The sequence below is a fragment of the Mustelus asterias genome, unplaced genomic scaffold (genome assembly GCF_964213995.1).
Source record: "Mustelus asterias unplaced genomic scaffold, sMusAst1.hap1.1 HAP1_SCAFFOLD_744, whole genome shotgun sequence".
NCBI classification, from domain to species: Eukaryota; Metazoa; Chordata; class Chondrichthyes; order Carcharhiniformes; family Triakidae; genus Mustelus; species Mustelus asterias.
This window is the reverse complement of record NW_027590693.1, coordinates 1,687-18,488: the sequence shown is the minus strand read 5'-3', so window position 1 is coordinate 18,488 and position 16,802 is coordinate 1,687. Positions and strand designations below refer to the sequence as shown.

General features: G+C 46.3%; 1 long non-coding RNA gene across 1 annotated transcript; it reads left to right on the top strand.

Annotated features, from left to right (window-relative positions):
- Window positions 1-611: 611 nt before the first annotated feature.
- On the top strand, window positions 612-16,185 carry LOC144487337 (uncharacterized). The gene is made up of 4 exons (XR_013496395.1): window positions 612-673; window positions 5,212-5,382; window positions 11,416-11,583; window positions 14,312-16,185. It is a non-coding gene; the product is annotated as an uncharacterized LOC144487337 (long non-coding RNA).
- The last annotated feature ends 617 nt before the right edge of the window (window positions 16,186-16,802 follow it).

The following is a 16,802-nucleotide window of genomic DNA, read 5'->3' as shown; positions in this document are numbered from 1 at the left end:
GTCAGGATTATTTTCCTGCACGCTGCCTCTGTTATGTATTATAGTTGGTGTGTGTTTTATCGGGACAGTGTCCTTTTATAAGTCATGTGATAACTGGTAACATCAGTCAGGGTCGCAGTGGAGGTTCAGTCTTGTATTAAACCTCACAGTGTGCAGTTATGAAAAGAAACCTCCCTTAGCTTACAGCAGCCCACGCTGTTTCTGTTCCATGGTTCTGATTGCAGCCTCATAAAACCTGAATCACTCGCTGTGTTTAAAAAAAATAGCTTTATTCACACTGTATTTGCATCTTTTGCAAATCACTTTAAATCTTGTTGTTGATCCTTGTCCGAGCAGCAACATTTTGATTTGCTCCCTGTTCTCTCCAGCACCATCACTATTTTGAACATTTCTATCAAATGTCCTCTCAGCTTTCTTCCTTCCAAGGTGAACAACCTCTCCTATCGACCCTCGTGTCTGAAGTTTCACATCCCTGTAGCCAATCTTTTAAACATGTTCAGCGCTCTCTCCAATGTGTTCTAAGCCTTCCTAAAGTATGACGCACTGAACTGAGATCTAACTGATGTCTTTTGCAGGTTCAGCACAGCCTCCTTGCTCTTGGACTCTATGATTCCGGAGTGAAACTGCTGTCTGTGACTCTGAGGAATCCGGACTGTAAAATACAGAAACTGCAGTAAGTAGCAGACTGTGTGAGATTGTGTTTATAATAACTGAATATTCAACAATATAATTTCACCACTGGTATTTGTATAAAAAACACTGCCCATTACTATTGGCGTCAGTTATGAATAAGGAAAACTGCTTTTCCTCTGACTCCTGTTGCTTCTCTCTCTGATCCCTGAGCAATGGGATGTCAGTCCCACAGATCCTTATGTTGAGGGAGTGGGGGAATAATGTTATGGTTCACCCTCTGAGGTCCAGTCATTGGCAACTGCAAACTGTATTGAATTTCTACCTTCGGGTGTGCTGACTCTCAGAATCCCCAACCTGATCCAATCACATGACTTCATATTATAAGAGCCGACAGCTTTGACAAATCAACAGAAAAGGCAATGAGGGACAATTCGCCTGGGAGCAAAGGTCGCCAGTCACAAATCTGATAGGTTTGTGGTCACAGCACAGCTGAAGTAACGTATATAGTTTTGGTCACCTTATGAACGTATTTTATAAACATTTGAGAAAATGTTGGCTTGAGTCTTTCATGGCATGCCAGGCTTATCTTATGAAAAAATATAGAAATTATTCGTCCTATACTCACTGCAATTGGGACGAACCACGGCTGATCATGGTCGGCAGGGTGGTAGAGCTGTTAGCACTGCTGACTCAGAGCGCCAGAGACCCGTGTCAATTCCGGCCTTGGGTGACAGATTGTGTGGAGTTTGCATGTACTCTCCGTGTCTGCGCAGGTTTCCTTCAGTTACTCCAGTTTCCTCCCACATGCCAAAGATGTGCACGCTAGTTTGAGCGGCGATGGTAAATTGACACTTCATGTCAGGGGGATTTGCAGAGTTAATATGTAGGGTTACTGTTATAGGGCCTGGGCGGGATTGTTGTTAGTGAAGGATTGATGGGCCGAATGGTCCACAGCTTGTCTGGACTTGCAGATTCTCACTGGCTGTCCTGTCTGGAGACAATACACATCTCTTTAACCTGTGCTTAATGCTCCCTCCACTCACACTGTTTGTACCTTTGAGACTTGATTATCTGTAGAGACTACATTCCAGTCATTATTCTGTAAATTGAGTTTGTGTCTCTGTATGCCCTGTTTGTGAGCATTTCTACACTCCACCTGACGAAGGGGCAGCGCTCCGAAAGCGAGTGGCATTTGCTACCAAATAAACCTGTTGGACTTTAACCTGGTGTTGTTAAACTTCTGACTGTTCCTAACCCAGAGCTCCATGTGACCAATGATGAACACACAAGCTCCAAGTTATGGACTCAGCAGCAGAGCCTCTCCTGTGCCCATCCATTCACTCACTCACTCTCTCTGGGTCCACAACCCATCTCACCATCAGCGATTGCCCACCCAGCCTCCAGGTCTCCCAGCTCCAGCACTGCATCTTCCATTGGCATAAGGATGACACAATCCAGACACTGTCACTCTTGGCTCCTTCTCTGACGCTCTGTGCCCTCTTCTACAAGCACATAAATTTCCATTGTTACTCACCCATCAAAGACACACACAAGCCTATGGTGCTGCCAGACTGACCACCATGGGACCATGATGTGGTGATGCCGGCGTTGGACTGGGGTAAACACAGTAAGAAGTTTAACAACACCAGGTTAAAGTCCAACAGGTTTATTTGGTAGCAAAAGCCACACAAGCTTTCGAGGCTCTGAGCCCCTTCCTCACCTGAAGAAGGGGCTCAGAGCCTCGAAAGCTTGTGTGGCTTTTGCTACCAAATAAACCTGTTGGACTTTAACCTGGTGTTGTTAAACTTCTTATCATGGGACCACCAGGATGGTCACTCAGTGTCGGCAGTGCAGCAGTCATCTCTGACTGACCGGAACCCTTCACAGAGAGGCTGACATGTTCCTGAAGATTGATGCTGCTCTCTGGACATTGCCAGTGTCTGGGTGGAGATGTTCTTTCCACCATTCCTCTTTCATCCTTATTCACATATCAGCCTGTAAGTTTAACGCTCACCTTGTCAGAACATATCAGGTTATTGATCCTTTTGCCTCACTGCAGCCACGTGCTGCCTGCTCAGGCCCTCGGCAGTTTCTATCCAGACTTGCTTGGGTTGATGTGACAGGTCTCCTCCTCCACTCCTGAGGGAACAGAACCTCCCTCCAAACCGATATATCCTTGAGAATTTCCAGGGTAGTGTCAGTGAATTGGGTTTAATCTGCCTTCTGCCATTTCAGCCCTTTGTTCATTAACCAGGGCTCCCTCACTGCTCCCTTCAGAGCCTTTAAAAGTGCCGCTGGCTGCCTTTTAATCTGGTGCCAGCTCTGCCAGAATGGGGCCTTCCCCTGCAGCCAGTGGTTAAGCTCTGGAATGCACAGTGTTTTGGGGGAAGGTGGGGGGACGACACTTAGTGAGTTGCTCATTCGGAGAGTCAGTGCAGACACAATGGGCCGAATGGCCTCGTCCTGCTCAGTCACAATACTGTGATTCTGCCTGTGCTGCCTGAGTGCACGGATTTCCCGAACCTGTCAGATATTAATGTGCCTGTTTGGTTATATGTGGAGTTGGTTAGTTCATTTGGTTTGGTGTTTAGAGTGTGATGTAGAATGATGCTAAATCTGAGGGTTTGGTCCTCTTACCGGCTGTGGGGTTCATGGAATCCCATCTCCTCCCATTGCCGCACGTTTATTAAATTGTATCCCTGAAGCTACATGTAACAAATTGTCTCTCTCTCTATTGGAGAGAAACACAAAGAACAAAGAAAATTACAGCACAGGAACAGGCCCTTCGGCCCTCCAAGACTGCACCCACCATGCTGCCTGACTTAACTAATACCCCCTACCCTTCCGGGGACCATATCCCTCTATTCCCATCCTATTCATGTACTTGTCAAGACGCCCCTTAAACGTCACCACCATATCTGCTTCTACTACCTCCCCCAGCAACGAGTTCCAGGCGCCCACTACTCTGTGTAAAAAATCTGCCTCGTACATCTCCTTTAAACCTTGCCCCTCGCACCTTAAACCTGTGCCCCCTAGTAATTGACTCTTCCACCCTGGGAAAAAGCTTCTGATTATCCACTCTGTCCGTGCCTCTCATAATCTTGTAGACTTCTATCAGGTCGCCCCTCAACCTCCGTCGCTCCAGTGAGAACAAACCAAGTTTCTCCAACCTCTCCTCATAGCTAATGCCCTCCAGACCAGGCAACATCCTGGTCAATCTTTTCTGTCCCCTCTCCAAAGCCTCCACACCCTTCTGGTAGAGCGGCGACCAGAATCGAACACTATATTCTAAGTGCGGCCGAACGAAGATTCTATAAAGCTGCAACATGACTTGCCAATTTATAAACTCAATGCCCTGGCCGATGAAGGCAAGCATGCCGAATGCTTTCTTGACTACCTTCTCCACCTGCATTGCCACTTTCAGTGATCTGTGGACCTGTACACCCAGATCCCTTTGCCTATCAGTATTAACATTTTATTGAGGACTATGGCTACTAACACTGTCCACACGGCAACATCACCAACTTCCAGTTGAAATATCGATACATTTCCAACCATTATTTTAGCAGAATTCTTACGGTGCACAATGAGGCCATTTGGCCCATCGTGTCTGTACCAGCTCACCAAATTAGCATTAGGAATTTGAGTCATTCTCCAGCGTTTTTCTCGTATCCTCGCTCATTCTTTATATTCAAATAATCATCTAATTCCTTTTTGACTGCTTCGATGCAGCTGACCTCCACCACACTTCCCGGCTGTGAATTCCAGACCCGAACCACTGGCAGTGTGAAAAAGGTTTCTCTCTCATCATCTTCAACCCCACCACACACTCCATTCCTGAGCCACTGACCATCCCATGTCCCTCCCTGTGACTCAGGGTAAGCACAGTAAGAAGTCTCACAACACCAGGTTAAAGTCCAACAGGTTTATTTGGTAGCAAATACCATAAGCTTTCGGAGCAATGCTCCTTCGTCAGATGGAGTGGTCTCTGTTCTCAAACAGGGCACAGACACAGAAATCAAATTACAGAATACTGATTAGAATGCAAATCTCTACAGCCAGCCAGGTCTTAAATGCACAGACAATGTGGGTGGAGGGAGCATTCAACACAGGTTAAAGAGATGTGTATTGTCTCCAGACAGTACAGCTTGTGAAATTGTGCAAGTCCAGGAGTCAAGCTGAGGGTAAGGACATGGGAATCCTGTGCTTTTCCCTTTCACCATCATCCTTTTTGTCGTTTAATCACTGCGGCACTTCCATTTTGTTCTTTCCTTGTCACCCGCCCATCCCCAGCTCCCTGTCACTTAAAACAATTTAATTCATTGCTAAGTTTCGCGAATTGAACCGAAACTAAATATGTTTCTCTCTTCACAGATGTTGCCTGTCCTGCTGAGATTTTCCAACATATTTTATTCATATTTCAGATTTACAGCATCAATAGAATTTTGCCTCCTGTATCAACTGAAGTTGTGTTTCTTGAATGTCCCGCGCTGTACATTATTATTGTTAATGACCTTATTCTTAAAAACAGTGTGGATTTACCCTGATTCCTGTTATTTTTCTCTCTCTGATCTCCAGTCTCTATGGTCATGATCTCACAGATTCTTGTGCCAAGGACCTGGCCTCTGCTCTCAGTACAAACCGCTCACTGATAGATCTGAATCTGCGTTCCAATAAACTGGGAGATTCAGGAGTGAAACTGCTGTCTGTGGCTCTGAGGAATCCGGAATGTAAAATACAGAAACTGGAGTAAGTAGCAGACTGTGTGAGATTGTGTTTATAATAACTGAATATTCAACAATATAATTTCACCACTGGTATTTGTATAAAAAACACTGCCCATTACTATTGGCGTCAGTTATGAATAAGGAAAACTGCTTTTCCTCTGACTCCTGTTGCTTCTCTCTCTGATCCCTGAGCAATGTGATGTCAGTCCCACAGATCCTTATGTTGAGGGAGTGGGGGAATAATGTTATGGTTCACCCTCTGAGGTCCTCTCCTCCTCCTCAGATGTGCACAGCTCTCCCCGGGCACAACATCCATTGATTAGTGAAAAGGGGGAGAGTGAGTGGATGACAGTAAATGGAGGACAGGACATGGTGGTGGAGTCTCACTGTTAGTAACAGATGTCAGTACAGCAGCGAGAGCTGAACTTAGTTCCAATGATCAAGATGCAGAATCAGTTTGGGTAGAGATAAGAATTAACAAAGTTAAAAGATGACTTGTAGGAATCTTTTATAGGCCCCGAACAATATTCAGAATCTCCGACACAGGAATATTAATGGGGTCTTGTAAAAACATTCTGCAATAATCACGGGTGATTTTAACATTCATGTACAAAGAAGAACAAAGAGCCATGCAGAAAGGATGTTTCCCCTTGCTGGAGGGTCTGAAACCTGGGACACAGTCTGAGAATAAGGGGCAGTTATTTAGGCTGAGATGAGGGGTATTTGTTTTCCATTAGAATGCTGGTGAATCAAGGAATGCAGGGATAATTCTGGAAATGGTGTTGAAGCAGAGGATCAGCCATGGTCACATTGAATGATGGAGTGGATTTGAAGGACAGAATGGATGACTCCTGCTCCTGTTTCTTAACATTCTTACTGCAATAGGAATGGAAGGTAAGAGTAAGAAGGTTTTGCTGAAGCTTTACACGACCTTCATTAGATCACAACTGGAGTAATGTGTATAATGTTGAGCTCTTTACTTAAAAAAGGATAGAATTGTATTAGAACCAGTTCAGAGAAAGTTCACTCGGCTGATTCCTGGGATGGAGAGGTTGATCAGTAAGTTTGCGGACGACACGAAAATGGCTGGACTTGCAGATAGTGAGGAACATTGTCAGAGGCTACAGAAGGATATAGATAGGCTGGAAATTTGGGCAAAGAAATGGCAGATGGAGTTCAATCCTGATGAATGCGAAGTGATGCATTTTGGTAGAACTAACGTAGGAGGGAGCTATACGATAAATGGCAGAACCATAAAGGGTGTAGATACGCAGAGGGACCTGGGTGTGCAAGTCCACAGCTCCTTGAAGGTGACGTCTCAGGTGGAGAAGGTAGTGAAGAAGGCATATGGCATGCTTGCCTTTATAGGACGGGGCATAGAGTATAAAAGTTGGGGTCTGATGTTGCAGTTGTATAGAACGTTGGTTCGGCCGCATTTGGAATACTGCGCCCAGTTCTGGTCGCCACACTACCAGAAGGACGTGGAGGCTTTAGAGAGAGTGCAGAGGAGGTTTACCAGGATGCTGCCTGGTATGGAGGGGCTTAGTTATGAGGAGAGATTGGGTAAACTGGGGTTGTCCTCACTGGAAAGATGGAGGATGAGGGATGACCCAATAGAGGTGTATAAAATTATGAAAGGCATAGATAGGGTGAACGGTGGGAAGCTTTTTCCCAGGTCGGTGGTGACATTCACGAGGGGTCATAGGTTCAAGGTGAGGTGGGGGAGGTTTAACACAGATATCAGAAGGACATATTTTACACAGAGGGCGGTGGGGGCCTGGAATGCGCTGCCAGGCAAGGTGGTGGAGGCGGACACACTGGGAACGTTTAAGACTTGTCTAGATAGCCACATGAGCGAAGTGGGAATGGAGGGATACAAAAGAATGGTCTAGTTTGGACCAGGGAGCGGCACGGGCTTGGAGGGCCGAAGGGCCTGTTCCTGTGCTGTTTTGTTCTTTGTAACTTTTATACTCGATGCTGCGGTCGATGAAGACAAGCGTGCTGTCTGCCTTCTTGACCACCTCATCCACCTGTGTTGGCACTTTCAGGGATCTGTGCACTTGTACACACAGATCCCTCTGTAGGTCAATGTTCTGATGTTCTTCCATTTACTGTATAATTCGCTTCTGAATTAGGTCTTTTGCAAGAATCAAATTGTCAAAAGTTGAATAGAAGATTAGTTCACAGAATCTATTCAAGCAATTTCCTGGAGAAGCACATTCCAGTGACAAACACACAACAAGCTGTTTTAGACATGGTGATGTGCAAATATGTGGCGTTTCCAACAAAAATAGATTCCTTTCATTTGAAAAACAGCAGCAGAAGTGTTCCAGCCGTTGCTAATTCAAGGAGTGTATTAGATTAAGTGAAGATGTGGCACCGGGGTTGGCACTGCTGCCTCACAGCGTCAGGGACCCGGATTCATTCCAGCCTTGAGCGACTGTCTGTGGAGTTTTCACGTTCTCCCCGTGTCTGTGTGGGTTTCCTCCGGCTGCTCCTGTTTCCTCCCATAGTCCAAATAAACTGTGTAGGTTGGGTGGATTGGCCATGCTAAATTGCCCGTTAGTGTCCAAGATGTGTAGGTTAGGGGGATTAGTGGCGTAAATATGTGGGGTTACGGGAACCCGGGCAACTGCAGATCTATTAGTCTGACATTGATGGTATGGAAATCCTATAATAATCTATAATAAAGGAAGTGATAACAGAACACTTTGAAATTAATGGCAGGATTAGACAGGGCCAACATGGATTTATGAAAGGCTGGCACGGTGACACAGTGGTTAACATTGTTGCATCACAGCCAGGGGCCCGGGTTCAATTCCAGCCTTGGGTGACTGTGTGCAGTTTCCACATTCTCCCCGTGTCTGCCTGTGTTTCCTCTGGGTGCTCCGGTTTCCTCCCACACTCCAAAGATATGCATGGTAGATGGATTGGCCATGGTAAAATTGCCCTTAATGTCCCAAGATATGTAGGTTAGGTGGATTAGCCCGAGTAAATTAGTGAGTTTATGGGGAGCGGACCTTGGTAAGTTACTCTGTCAGTGTGTCTCGATGGGCCGAATGACGATTCCTACACTAGGGATTCTATAGTTGCATGATTCACACACAAGAGGTTATTAAATAAAATTGGAGCACGTGGGATTGGGAGGAATATACCAGCATGGATTGAGAACTGATTAATGGACAGAAACAAGGAGTTGGAATAAATGGGTTACTTTTGGGTTGACAGCCTCTAACTAGTGGAGTACGGCAGGGATCAGTGTTTGGGTCTCAGCTATTCAGAATCTACATGAATGATATGGATGTGGGGATCAAATATAATATTTCCAAATTTGCGAATAATGGAAAACGAGGTGAAAATCTGAATTGTGAGGAGGATGCAAAGATGTTTCAAGGGGATGTGGAGAGGCTCAGGGAGGCTCCACAACTGGAGCAATGTGTACAGTGTTGAGCTCTTTACTTAAAAAAGGATAGAATTGTATTGGAACCAGTTCAGAGAAAGTTCACTCGGCTGATTCCTGGGATGGAGAGGTTTATTTTACGAGGGAAATTTGAGCAGATTGGAGCAATATCTATGAAAGTTCAGAAGGTTAAAAGGTGATCGCATTGAGGGGATGAGACAGGGTGGTTGCTGAGAGGCTGTTTCTTCTTGTAAGAGAGACCAGAACAAGGGGACAGATTTTAAAATGTAATTGTCAGTCCCTTAAGACTGAGATGAGGAGAAGTTTATTTTTTAGATGGTGGCTGGTCAGTGGAATTCTCTTCCCTGGAGACTAGTGGCGGCAGAGTCATTGAATATATTCAAGGCTGAATTCAAAATGATTTTGGATTGAGAAGCGAATCAAGGGTTACGGGGAAAAGAGTTGAGACTATAATTAGATCAGCCGTGATGGAGTATGCTCGAGGGGCTGAATGACCTTCTGCTCTTATCCCAATACGTCCTTCAGACTGCTCTCTCTGACCAGTGATGGATAAACAAGCTCTATGTTTTGTCCTCACCAGACGCTCTCCTGTGCCCATTCATTAGGCCACCCACTCAACCCATCTCACCAGCAGTAATTACCCACTCTGCCCCCAGGCCTTCCTGATCCAGCACTTCATCTTCCATTGGCGTAAGGATGGCAAGACCTGGATGTCTCCACTCTTCTTCACTCATTCCCTGATGATGTTTGCTCTCTTTCCAAACACATAAACTGTTACTCACCCATCAAACACATGCAGTAGCCCAGGGTTGTCCAACGTGTGGACCAAGGGGCGAATGTGACCTCGAAGCCCCTCAATGCGGCCCCCGGAGCGAGTTTCCAGAATCTCAGTCACACAGTTCAGTTTGAATGGAAGAATCTGCATGGAGCTGCTCCTCCAATCACATCCCGTTTCTTTCCCATGTTTGCTGCTGATAGGATTTTGAGCCAATCTGCAGCAAATGTGGGAGAGAAACAATTTGTGATTGATGAAGATTAAACTCTAATAATCATCTTTATTTATTACTCATTATTGTGCTCAGCAAGTTGTTTCTTTTCATATCTCAGTTTAGTTTTTAATTGAAATTTCTGCTGTGCCAAACTTTATCATTCTGAAATTTACTCATCGGCCGCTTGAGTGAGAAAAACATTGACGTGTGTTTGCCCAGTGAATATGTTGGTCAGCCCTGCTCGAGCCTATGCTGGTGGCAGCCTAACGGACATGTCTCTGACAGTCAATGCTGCTGCCTTTGCATTGTAAGAGTTTTAACAACACCAGGTTAAAGTCCAACAGGTTTATTTGGTAGCAAATACCATTAGCTTTCGGAGCGCTGCTCCTTCGTCAGATGGAGTGGAAATCTGCTCTCAAACAGGACACAGAGACACAAAATCAAGTTCCAGAATACTGATTAGAATGCGAATCCCGACAGCCAACCAGGTCTTAAAGAGACAGATAATGTGAGAGAAGGCAGCATTAAGCACAGGTTACAGAGATGTGTATTGTCTCCAGACAGGACAGCCAGTGAGATTCTGCAAGTCCTTTGCATTGCCAGTGTCTGGGTGGAGATGTTCTTTCCACAATTTCCCTCTCATCCTTATTCACATATCAGGCTGTGCTGCACTCACCGTGGCAGAACACATCAGGACATTGATCCTTTTCCACTCTGTAACCACGTGTCTGAAACCTGCTCACCTCCCAGCAATCTCCATGCAGACTGGCTTGTACCGATGGGATAATCTCCTCCCATCCTGAGGGAACAGGACCTCCCTCTGAGCCTGAGCAGCCGGGAGGAGCCCCTCCAGGGAGGAATTAGTGATTGGGGGGCAACCCTTGCTCTGCTTTCTGACATTTCAACCCCTCATTGAATAAGCAGAGCTCCCTCGCTGCTCCCTCCAGAGCTGCTGTGTTTGAAAGTCCTGCTGCCTTTGGAGATGGTGCCAGCATTGCCTGAACCGGGACTGCCCCGTGCCCGGGCTGCCTCAGTGGGCAGCTCCCCCTGCCTGCCAGCCGTTAATTGTCCACCTCTGACAATATCACCTTCATAACTCTGCCTATCCTGCCCACACGGACACACCACCCATTTCCAATCCCCGTGCTGGGACCTCAGAGCTTCTGGTAAAATCACAGCCATTATCTTCAACCTCACCACAAACTGCATTCCCAAACCACTGACCATCCCATGTCCCTCCCGAGCCACTCCGAGTAAGGACACGGGGATCCTGTGATTATGGTCCTGTCCCATCATCACTTTTATCATTTAATCACTCCTGTAATTCCAGTTTGTCCTTTCTTTGTTTCTTCCCCAGCCACCCACCGCTGTCACTTCAAACCTGTCAATTCACTGCCCGTTCCCAGTTCCAATGGAAGCTCAAACTTTACCCCCGTTTCTCTCTTCACATGTATTTAGCGAACCTGCTGAGCATTTCCAGTTTATTTATATTTCATTTTCAGCATTGAGTATTTCCTCATTCTACAGAAATGCAGGTTGTGTGTTTGGAATGTCTGATACAATACATTATTATTGTTATTAACAGTATTATTTAAAACACTGGGGATTGAGCCTGATTCCTGTTATTCCTCTCTCTGGTCTCCAGTCTGTATGAGAACGCTCTGACAGATTCTTGTGCTGAGGATCTCGCCTCCGCTCTCTGTACAAAACAGACACTGAGGATTCTGTCCCTGGGATCAAACTCCTTCACAGATCAATCTGTCCCTGCTCTCCGCCGCCTCATACTGACCTGCAGGAGTCTGGAGGTGATCTCGTGAGTGTTTGTGTTAATTTTTAGTGTAACAATTAAAATATAAATGGATTTAAAATATAAATGTGCCTGAATCTTCCAAGCAGCAGCAATGGTAAGCAGATTGCCGGTATGTTTAAAAATTCTCCCAACCTGAAACTGCTGCATATTTCTCCCAGGATCTTCAGCACTGCGACCCTGGGAGCTCCATCAGAGCAGACAAGAGTCGGGGAAGAGAGAGCGCACACCCTATTTACAGCACAGTGACCCCGGGGAGCTCCACCAGAGCAGAGTAGAGTCGGGGAAGAGAGAACACACACCCTATTTACAGCAGTGACCCCGGGGAGCTCCATCAGAGCAGACAAGAGTCGGGGAAGAGACAGCACACACCCTATTTACAGCACAGTGACCCCGGGGAGCTCCATCACAGCAGACAAGAGTCGGGGAAGAGAGAACACACACCCTATTTACAGCACAGTAACCCCGGGGAGCTCCACCAGAGCAGAGCAGAGTTGAGGAAGAGAGAACACACACCCTATTTACAGCACAGTGACCCAGGCGATCTCCATCAGAGCAGAGTGGAGTCGTGGTAGAGCGAGCACACCTTATTTACAGCACAGTGACCCCGGGGAGCTCCATAAGTGTTAGTTGATTGGGGGAGTGAATGGGTTGATGTGTCGCTGGATGAGTGGTTAGTCAGGGAGCTGAGAAGAGGTTCAAGGATTAGTTCTGGGTGTCGGGAGGGTGGTCGAGTTGTATTGTGTTGGGTTGGAGGGTTAATCAGCAGTTTGGATGGTGGCTGGGAGTTGGTAATGTTGTTGGGTGTCTAGTTAGATTTGGTTGCGTGGTCGGGGGTTGGGATTGGTTAATAGCTTTAGAGAGTAGTGGGTTGGGGTTGGTTCTTGAGTAATCCGTTTAAGTCAGAGATATAGTCAAGAATGTATTCAAGAGGCGGCTGCATATAGCACTTGGGGCGAACAGGATCAAAGGTTATGAGGAGAAAGCAGGATTAGGCTTTTGAGTTGGACGATCAGCCATGATTGTGATGGACGTTGGAGTCGGCTTAAAGGGCCAAATGGCCTCCTCCTGCTCCTATCTTCCATGTTTCTATGTCAGGTCAGGAGAAGTTGGGACGGATGAGGCCAAGTTGGGAGGTTTAGTCAGATTTGTTCAAGGGCTAGTGGGAGGTAGTCGGGCTGGAGGGGAGGGAGAGATGATTTACGGGAGTGATAGCCTGTCAGGGGGAGATACCAGCAGTAGCCAGGCCTGTGACACCACAGCTGGTTCTGCTGTGGGACAGGGTCGGGCAAAGAGCAAGCGAGCAGTAGTAATAGGGGACTCGCTAGTTAGAGGCACAGACAGGCGTTTCTGTGGCTGCAATCGAGACTCCAGGATGGTGTGTTGCCTCCCTGGTGCCAGGGTCAAGGACGTCTCTGAGCGATTGCAGGACATTCTTAAGGGGGAGGGTGAGCAGCCAGAGGTCGTTGTACATATTGGTACCAACGACATAGGTAGGAAAAGGGATGAGGTCCTGAAATGTGAATACAGAGAGTTAGGCAGAAGGCTAACGTGTAGGACCTCGAAGGTAGTAATTTCAGGGCTACTATCGGTACCACGTGCTAGTGAGAGTAGGAATAGGAGGATTAGGCAGATGAATGCCTGGCTTGAGAGCTGTTGCAGGGGGCAGGGATATAGATTTTTGGATCATTGGGATCTTTTCTGGGGAAGGGCTGATCTGTTCAAGAGGGATGGGTTACATTTGAACTGGAGGGGGACTAACATCCTGGCGGGGAGATTTGCTCGAGCAGCTCGGGAGCGTTTAAACGAGGTTGGCAGGGGGGTGGGATCCAAAGCAGTAGGGAGACAGAAGAGAAGTTTGAGGACAGCACGGAAGTTAAAGAGAGCACATTAATTAGTAAAGGCAGTGTCAGTAATCCTAGTACCAGACACATCAGACAGAAGCAAGACAGAGAGCAAGGGAAGTCCAGATTAAACTGCATTTATTTCAATGCAAGAGGCCTGACGGGCAAGGCAGATGAACTCAGGGCATTGATGGGTACATGGGACTGGGATATTATAGCAATTACTGAAACATGGCTAAGGGAGGGACAGGACTGGCAGCTCAATGTTCCAAGGTACAGATGCTATCGGAAAGATAGAACAGGAGGTAAGAGAGGAGGGGGAGTTGCACTTTTGATTAGGGAAAGCATCACGGCCGTACTGAGAGGGGATATATCCGAGGGTTCAGCCACTGAGTCTATATGGGTGGAACTGTAGTTTCGGGTTTTTTTAAAAAAAGGGTGGCATGGACAAGTTGGGCCAAATGGCCTGTTTCCATGCTGTAAACCTCTGTGACTCTATGAGTGGGTCTAGTCAGATTGTGGGAGGTGGAGTATGGGGATCAGTGGGAAGTGATTGGGGGACTCGGGTGTGCTATTCAGGTATTAGCCCAGGTGGTGAGCTGTCTAACATTACCTGAGTAACTATCCAGGTAAACTTTGTGGATCTGTCCCAAGTATCTGACTCGAACTGCAGCAGGGGAGTTCCCCAATAGTAGTTAATACCTCTGGGACAATTCCCAGGTAGATCAGTGCGTCAGGACATCCACAGGGTCCCGATGCTCATCTTCGGATGTGTGTCTGGTCTCTGGCGATCCAGAGACCAGAAGGTTTGTCCCATTAACTCCAGTCTCCTGTTATTTACTCTGTTGTTCAATCTGTTTATTTCCTGTTTCATCTTTAATCTGTTTCAGGCTGCAGCAAAATCAGTTCAGTCGAAATGGAAAGAGACAGCTGGAGTCGCTGCGGGAATCCAGACCGGGACTGGAAGTGACAGTGTGAACATTTCAATCTATAAACATTGCTGCTCCACCGGTTACAGTGAAATCCTGAATTGTGAAGATCTTCGACAGCTCCTTCCAAACCCTTCATTCCCGCCCCTCTCCCTCCCTATTCCATCAGCCCTTCCAGCCTGGCACTGATTTCCCTGCTTACCTGGTTTCCCAGCTGGAAAACTGTTGTAGTTTTAGTCTCCACATTGAAGGAAAGATTGCTGCAAACCATTGTTTAAGCAGCAATGTGTTGTCAGTGTTCTCAGCAACAGAGTCTTCAACCTCCTTTCAAAATGGAGCAGCAGAGATCATTCTCCAGAGAGAGAACAGTGTGTGTGTGATTCTGACAGTACCCAGCAGGGGGCAGATTGGTCAATCTTGTCAGAGTTTCCTCTCTGTCTCTGTGAATGAATTAAAGGCTCCACCAGCCTCTCCTCAAAACCTCTTTCACTATCTGGTGATTAAAGTGACACAATGCCACCATCTGCTGGCGGCTCACAGCTACTGCAGGCGCTGCTCTCTGTGAGCCTCAGACAAGTTCAGTAAGTCCCATGTCTGTATCTGGGAACCGGTTCCTGCAGCGTGAATATTGAACAATATTGACAGGGATTGGAGTTTGCAGCAGGATCCCCGGCTGGTGAATTAACCCTTTTATCACCAGACACTGTACATGAACTCTGTTCCCTCATTCCCTATGGGAGATATTGTCTGGAGATTGTAGTTGGGGATGATCTCAGACTGTAATGTGTACATTTGGTGCAGTTATCAGACACTAATCCCATTCAGAATGGGAGTGGGTAAACTCTGCTGCACTCTGTAATTCCTGTTTCCAAGATAACACACCTGCACCTATTTCCAGACACACAGACACAAACTGACACCCACGCACTCACAAACACAGACAATTGTACACTCTTATCCACGTACTGACACAGAGAGAAACACAGAATCTCTCTTAAATACTCGCAACACGCAGCCATAAACCCACAGAAACGCACATCACAAACCACTATCAAGCAACAAACCCATGCATTGCAGCGGTTAATGAAATCGCAGCGCTCTGTAACCAAATAACATTTAAGTTGGACAACAAGTGATAACATTTCCTCTGAAACAGACATCCCTCGAACGAAAGCAACACAGGAACACTGGCGCAGCATTGCACAGGATCAGAGCCTCGGAAATGCAGTTTCCTCTTTCCTTGTTCCTTATATCTCACTGAGCAGATACAGAGCGAGAGCATAGAAAGGTAGAATTCACAATTTCACTCTGTTCCTGCACACTCACCTCAGCTTTATTTAATTTCTGAATGTATGATTTATTTTGGATTATCCCAAAGATCTCAGGACAGATGCATGATGTCAGATATTACCATTATTTATCAAACTGTTTATTTTGCCATGACAGATATTACCTGGTGTTTGTCGGATTGTTGCTTTTCATCCATCTACAGTTGCAGATGCCGGTGCTGAAAAGTGGGTAGATATTCTACACCATTAAAAGCATCACATTGGATCGGGGAAATTCTTCAAAGACTATGAATTAATCACTTTCAAATTAATATCATTTCTTCAGAACAATCTCCTCGCATCACCTATTATTTCAATTTAAATTAACTTTGTGTTGTCTGGTCTGGGCTAGTTTTAACTGAATACTGCTCAGTTTGTGACATGATCTGTGTTATTGAGTCTTGGAACAGAAAGGGTTAGTGCTGCTGCTCTGTAATTGTAATGGATATTCCTGATTTTATAATATGTATAACTGTAGTTATTTACAATTAAATGCTTATTGGTTAATTAGTTAAATGCTAATTGTGAATCATTGGAATGCTGAAACTAATACATACACAAGCTAATAAAGAGCGGGGGACTGGTGTTAATAATTGTGTAATAATAATAGTGTAAATAGTGTAAATGCTAACAGTGAGCGTGAAACTGAAAAGACCATAAGATACAGGAGCAGAATTCAGCTATTCTGATCATCGAGTCTCCTCCACCATTTAATCACGGCTGATAAGTTTCCAACACCATTCTCCCACCGTTCCCCCATAACATTTGATCCCCTTACCAATCAAGAACATGTCTATCTCTGTCTTAAATACACTCAATGAGAGAGTGAGTGAGCAGAAAGAGTGAGGGAGAGGGTCGGTGAAGAGCGAGTGAGGGGGAGTGAGGTTGAGGGCAGATGGTGTGAGGGGAGAGCGCGATGGGAGATCGAATGAGGGGGAGAATAGGTGAAAAGTGAGGGAGAGAATGGGGGAGGGAGAGTGAGGGGAAGATAGCGCATGAGGGATAAGAGAATGAGAGGGGAGTGCGGGGGACGCAGGGGGAGGAGAAGGGTGAAGCGGAGAGATAGAGGGGACGGAGTGAGGGGGAGAGAGTGGGGGATGAAAGTGAGGAGGAGAGAGAAGAGA